Source organism: Ictidomys tridecemlineatus, chromosome 4, assembly GCF_052094955.1.
Source record: "Ictidomys tridecemlineatus isolate mIctTri1 chromosome 4, mIctTri1.hap1, whole genome shotgun sequence".
Taxonomy (NCBI): Eukaryota; Metazoa; Chordata; class Mammalia; order Rodentia; family Sciuridae; genus Ictidomys; species Ictidomys tridecemlineatus.
Window position 1 is genome coordinate 126,042,918 of NC_135480.1, and position 7,166 is coordinate 126,050,083.

Genomic DNA, 7,166 nt, shown 5'->3' on the forward strand with positions numbered 1-7,166 from the left:
ATGACCTTGCATACAAGTATTTCCTCCTGCATTATTCATTGCTAAACCTGTAGAACCTAGAACAATCCCTGACACATAGTCAATATTTGCTGAATAAATAAAGGATGATGATAGTGAAAATTCACAGTTCAGGATTGATATAACTCCTATTGCAGAAAATTACTTCATTAAGTCAATTCGTTAATTTATTTAATAGTCATCAAACAACCACAGACAGTTCTGCCTGGGAGCATAGAAAACCCTCTCCTCTCCAGGTGGCTCTGTCCCTTCTGTATCTCCCAAACTGCCACTGACCCCAGATAAATGGCAATCAGGGCAATTATTCCTCTTCTAACAAGTCGCTGATTGGAACAGCTGGGACAGTACAGGGACAAGCCTTCACCTGACAGATACAACACACACAACTTGTGGATACCCACAACTTAGGAATGAAGGCAAAGTCATCAACTGTTACTCAGAATCCATGAGTTTCTCAGGGTTCCATGTAAGATATAGGAACCTAATGCTCCAAGTTCAAAGTCCCCCAGAGAGGAAACATATTTTAGAGAGAGGAAGCAGTAAGGAAAGAGCAAAGATTTGTTTTTCAAGTATTTGTCTTTGATAAAAATAATTTCCTAATATAAATCCAAAACGTAGGGTTCATATTAATCTGCTGGTAGCTGGTAGTTACCCAGATGACATTAAAAAAAATTTTAATGTTTTTAGTTATAGATGGACATAATATCTTTATTTATTTATTTATAATAAGTATTATATATATATATGTGCGTGTATATATATAGTGCTGAGGCTTGAACTTCACATGTGCTAGACAAGTGCTCGACTGCTGAGCCACAACCCCAGCCCCCAGATAAAAATTTTTTAACATTTTTTTTCCTGGTATATCCCTAGTAAAGAAAAGAAAGTAAGATGGTTGTATTCTTTTTCTTTTTGGTAGTAGGAATTGAATGCAGGGGCACTTAACCACCAAACCACATCCACAGCTCTTTTTATGTTTCATTTTGAGATGGTGTGTCACTAAATTGCTGAGGCTAGCCTTGAACCTGTGATCCTCCTGTCTCAGCCTTCTGATCCACTGGGATTACAAGTGCGTACCACCATGCCTAGGGAAAAAAAAGTCTTTCCTATGATTTTTTTTTAAGGAAATTTGAGAGAATTTTTCAGAAGTAATTGATTTTGTCATTTTAGAAAGAAGTTATTTCCCTTTATAAGAAGACTAATTTTCTTCTTTCATCCATTCCCCCTCTTTTTTTTCTGACAATTACTAATCATTGGAGGAAAATTTTCAAGAAACCCAAATGTTTAACCAGGCCTCTTTTGCCTATGCTTAGTGCTATGGAAGTAAGGTGGGACAAAGACCACAGACAGGAACTGGTGACTTCTGGGAACTCTTCCTTAGGGGGGTCATGATGTTGGATCACTTAAAATCTTTGATCTTAAATCTGTATTTTATTACTTTTCTAAACACTTATATAATAATGTATGTCTTATACATAATAAGAGAAATTAAAATTAAAGCTATGATGAGATGTAATTTCACCTATCAGATTGGCAAAGATCCAAAAGTGTAATAACATGTTGTTTTAGTGATGAGGCAAGAAAACAAACACTTTCATACACTGGCACAAAATGTACCTCCTCTTAGACTCAGTAATTCCACTTCTAACAATATGTACACACAATAAAGTACTTATGAAATGATAAATGTGCAAGAGTGTTCATTGCTGCACTGGAAGAACACAAACATTGGAATTTAAGCTGTGCATGGTGAGACACACTTGTAATCTCAGCAACTTGAAAGGCTGAGGCAGCAGGATGGCAACTTCAAGGCCAGCCTTGGCAATTTAGACAGACCCAGTGTCAAAATTTTTAAAAAATTAATAAAAATAAAAAGGTCCAGGGATGTCACTCAGACATTGAATCCAGGGCATACTGGATTCAATCCCCAGTACCATTGAAAGAAAAAAGGAAAAAAAAAGCAATGAAGCTTAAATTTTCATTAATAATGTACTGGTTCAATAATTTACAGAACACAAAAAAATGAATACTATGCTCTTATCAAAAAGGATAAGCAAATTACATGTCAACTCTTTATAAAGTGATATGAAACAGTGTCCAAAATATACTGGAAGTAAGTAAAAAAGCAAGGCAGACTGTTGTTTTTTTGATTCTTATTTTTGTGTATATATGTAATAACTCTGTAAATGCAATAAAATAACTGGTAGTAATGATTGAGGGAAGTATGTGCCTGTATAAATGAAGGTTTTCTGAAATCATGTATTTTAACCCTTTTGCATTATATACTATATTTATATTATGTTTTAAAATAAATTTAAATTGTTTTGAATAAACTAGAAAACCAAAAAGAATGTATTAAGTACTTTGGTAATTAAGCATATGTCTGTATGAAACAAGGTCATATGACATAAAACTACCTCCCAGAAAGCCCCCTAAGTCTAAAGAACAAAATAACAGCATGCTTTATCCAGATGTGCACTCAACAAATGTTTCTGGGTAGGATAACTAAATTGCAAGAGTGATTATATCAACATAAATAGTTAACCATTAGGGGAAATATGTACCAAAGAGACCAACTTTTGGATTCAAACAGCAAGTCCAGCTTTATTTGTTAATGGGCAAAACAGAAATATGAAATGTGGAAGCTTTAAATGATGAAGCTATACATGAAAAAAAAAATCAGTAAGTACAGAGGGTCCCACATAACTCCATCCTCCTCCTTCCTGTTCCATGGTTATTTATATCTTGTATCATATTAGTATGGTGGATTTGTTTCAGTTAAATAACAAATACTGATACACTACTGTGAACTAAATTCCATCACTTACATTAGGTTAACTCTTTGGAGAAACACATAATGTCATATATACACCATTGGCATATCTTATAGAATACTTTCATTGCCCTAAAACTTCCTGAAAGCATTACTTTTTGAACCTAGAAGAGACCTTAAGTACAACTTTCCATTTATAACTTCATCTTCCAGATACACACAGTGGGAGCTCAATTAATTTCTGTTGGATTCAGTTGAATCAAATTCAGTAAAAAATGAGCAGGTACTTATTAAAACATATAAAAGAAGACTGAATCCATCAGTTATGATAAAGTCCTGGGATACAGATTTTGTTAAAAGAATGTTTTATTATCTTTATCAATCAACAAAATCATATATTATTCCCCAAACATTTTCTAACTATAATTTTCAGCAATCAATATGAAAACAATTGTAATGTATTTCTGCCAAATCATTTGAGAAGTATTAATTAGACACAAATTTTGGACCAGTTTGTTGATAGATTTTTTTTAAGCCTATTGTCTTTACCTGACTTAAAGTAGCTGATAACTTCTCTTGCAAATTGTTATTTTTATTTAAAAAAAAAAAAGTTTATCCAGGTGTGCGAAACAGTCACAAAAAAAAATTCATCTTAATTTCAGCAGCCGGAAATATGGCTAGAAATATAGCTCACAAAGGCTTCGAAATATTCTACAATGCCCATTGTAGTATTGGCCCCAGTTCTTTAAGAGCTTGGGGGAAATGTTCATAAGGTGCTAGCTTGGAAAAACCTTTTCTTGGTCGAAAACTAAACTGCTAACTGCAAACCACTGAGAGTGGAAGCATGTGGTGTCTCAAATGTTCTATAGTGAACCCTGCTGTTAGCTTAAATATCCATTTCATTAAGATCTCTTTTTCTGAAAATATGAAAGCCAAGTTTCCTGAGAATTGGAGCTCCCACTGATTCTGTGGGGATTTCCTCATGTTATAAGATGTTGAAACACCGCCAGGATCTTGATCTCCTGAATCCCACAGCAATGGTGTGGCAGTGTGTTTTCTGCCCCTTGGAGAACAAGAGACTGATGGTGTTAAACAGCTGTTCTGTCTGTACTCATGTGCCTGGCAGTGAAAGCGAGATTTTGCTGTCATTTTACTGGAATGACTAATGATATTCTCCAAAGAATTAAAACTTCCTTACATTTTTCTTAATCATCACACAGTGTTGGATCCTTAAGTTTCTATACCTAACAACACATTTACCTCTACAACCAGAGAAAATGACGAGTGTCCATTTCTTTTAGTTGACAGCACATCCCTGGTCACTTGTAAAGAGCCCCGCATGCTGTCTTGAAGATACCCTTGGTTCCCCTTAGGGAGAATTCTCTCTCTTACTAAGGTACATGAGCACACCACTCATGCCAAACAATGTCCCAGAACTTTTGCTATTACTTCTGGTGAAAAAGTAACTATTTTATTGGGACTGCCAGAAGGTTCACTGTGTCTCTATCACTATTTACTGCGGTTGTTGTTGTTAGAAAGATTATTGGAAAGATTCTCAAGAGTGGGCTGAACCAAACGTAAATGCTTTTCACAGTTTTAAAAAAAAAATTATTGGTGCAATATAATTATACATAATAGTGGATACATTTCACATTTGAAAGGCATTACTAAATTACCTTCCAAAAAATGATTTTCCAGTTCACAAGTCTATTAGTGGTGTTTGAAGGTATCCTAGTGAAAACTGTCATAGTGCATTCAAATTTTAGACCACCAATGAGTGTTTAAGTGCTGTCTCATGGTTTTTTACTTTAAGTTATTTGTTGACAATTTGGATTTATGCTTCTGTGAATTCTCTATTTATATCTTTTCTCCATCTTCTCTGTCATTCTCCCATAACTTTGTAAAAGCTCTTTGTTTACCAAAAAAATGTAGTTTTTGTCATGTACTCTCATAGTGGGCTGCTATAACAGAAGACTATAAACTGGGTGGCTTAATCTAAAACATTTATTTCTAATAGTTCTGGAGGCTGGAAATCCCAAAGTACAGGTCTGGATGAAGACTGTCTTTCTGGTTCATAGATGACTGCCTTTTTGCTGTATTCTCACATAATGGAGATTCTTCTGGTCTTTCCCTCTTCTTAAGGACACTAATGAAATCATGGGGACTCTAACCTTGCTATAGTTTAGATCTGAAATATATACCCTAGAGGCCCAGATACTAAAGGCTGAGTCCCCATTTTGGCATTATTAGGAAGTGGTAGAACCCATCCGAAGTCAAGCCCGGTGGGAGGTCTCTGGGTCACTGGGCGTTTGCTCTTCAAGGGAATTGTAGGAACCCAGCACCCTCCCTTTCACTCACCAACCCTGAGGTGATCACAAAACCAACAGGCCCCTAAGCAATGGGGACACTTGATGATAGAATGAAACCTCCAAAAAGGTGAGCCAAAATGGATATTTGTCACAGTAATGAAAGATTAACAACCCTCAGGACCTCACCCAAAGCCAATTACTTCTCAAAGGCCCCCACCTTCAAATGCCATTTCTTTAAAGATTAGGGATTCATCATAAGAATTTTGGGAGGATACAGTCAGCCCAAGCAACTACTTTATAAATATTCCTTCCAGAACTGTGCTTTGTCTATTGTTATCTCTGGTATTTTTTTCTATATGCAATTTCTTAATTTTTAGGTGGTCTAACATGTATGTTTTACTCCCCATCTTCTGGCTTTCTAATCTTGATGATGAGTTTACCTCAAGTCTAGGTTATATATTTATAGCCTGGATTTTCATATTTGATTTTTATTCTTTTACTTTTTATATTTAAATTTTTATCTAGAATATATATATATATATTAAATTTTCTTACTGATTAAACCAAATCCTTTTGCTAAGTTAATATGTAACAAAGGTTATGGTTTAATTGTTCTATATTAATTTAATTATTAATACTACCTCATGTGTTCTGATATCTCAAATTTTTTAAATTTTTCTTAAGTATTTTTTTAATTCACTAATTTTTGCCATATGAATTTTATATAATACCATCCTTATTGGGTTTTAGGATTATATTACATTTATATTATATTTGGGAAAATTAACATTTTATAATATTTATCCATTATACATATTCACATATTTTTAAGGTTTTATAATAACTTTATTTATATGCATCCAAAGTTTTTCTTTTAAGAATTTATTTCCAAATAACTTACACCTTTTTGTCACAACTCTACCAGAAAATTTTCTCCAAATTTTCTTTCTTCGTGGTTTTGTCTAGAGTACAGAAAAAGTTGTTTTTATAATCTTCTAGTATATAATAAGAGTTGACCAAATTTTCACATTAACTCTAGCAATATTTTATTAAGTACTTCTTGGGTTTTCTAAGCAAATAAACTATTTCAGTTAGGGATGAAGTTATGCTGTCCTAACAACAAATAGCTTCAAAATATCAGAGATTAACACAATAGAAATCTAATTTTCATTCACACAAAAACTGCTATAAGCCCAGGACAGCTGTTCTCCAAGTGTTGAATTTGCATTTGTGCTAGTTAGCTTTCCATTACTATAACAAATAACCCCCCAAATCATTTTAGAATAGGTTTATTTTGGCTCACCGTTATGGAGCTTCTAGCCCCGAATGACATCATTGCTAGCATGAGGTACAGCAAAACTGCTCACCTAATAGGAAGCAAATGAAAGAAAGAGAAAGGGTCTGGAGTCTCACATTCCCTTCAAGGTCATGCCCTCTATGACCTAAGGACCACCCAGTAGATCTCACCTCTCACAGGTCTTTCACTTCCCAATAGCACCATCCAGGACTGAGCCTTTAAAACATGAGATCATTAAGGGGTACTCTGTGACATCTTCATGACTAAAGGAGACTTGACTTGTAGGTTTAGTAAGCATGGAAAGAGAGCACTGAAGAATATTAACACCAGGAGAAAAATACCTTATCTTATAGGTGATGGTTGTCATTTCCAACCAGTGTGTTGGCTGAAACCATTCACATAGGTTTACTCAACTTCAAAGGCAGTGGAGAAGTAGATCCTGCTGTGTGTCAAGAAAAGATAAAGAGAACCAGAAATATTGAAAAGAACTAGAAACATTAGCTGTGTTTACTTAAATAATAGCTACATATTTTATTTTATAATTTTTATATATATTATTGCACTTTTTTATATTATTGCCTTTATTAAAACTTCTAAAAAGTTAATAAAGATATTAACTATACTTTTTCTCATTTTAGTTCAAAAGGCTCTAGCTTTTGAAATAAATTTTTGCTATTGGTTTCTGATAGCAATATTGATATTACATAATTTTCTATCTATTCCTTGTTTACCTGAAATTTCTTATGGAAAATAACTGCTTATTTTACCA

At 34.0% G+C, this 7,166-nt stretch overlaps 1 long non-coding RNA gene across 1 annotated transcript; it reads right to left on the minus strand.

Annotated features, from left to right (window-relative positions):
* Positions 1-5,956: 5,956 nt before the first annotated feature.
* LOC144377241 (uncharacterized) lies at positions 5,957-6,940 on the minus strand. The gene is made up of 3 exons (XR_013438015.1): positions 6,568-6,940; positions 6,404-6,467; positions 5,957-6,062 (listed from the first exon to the last, which is right to left on the minus strand). It is a non-coding gene; the product is annotated as an uncharacterized LOC144377241 (long non-coding RNA).
* Positions 6,941-7,166: the final 226 nt, after the last annotated feature.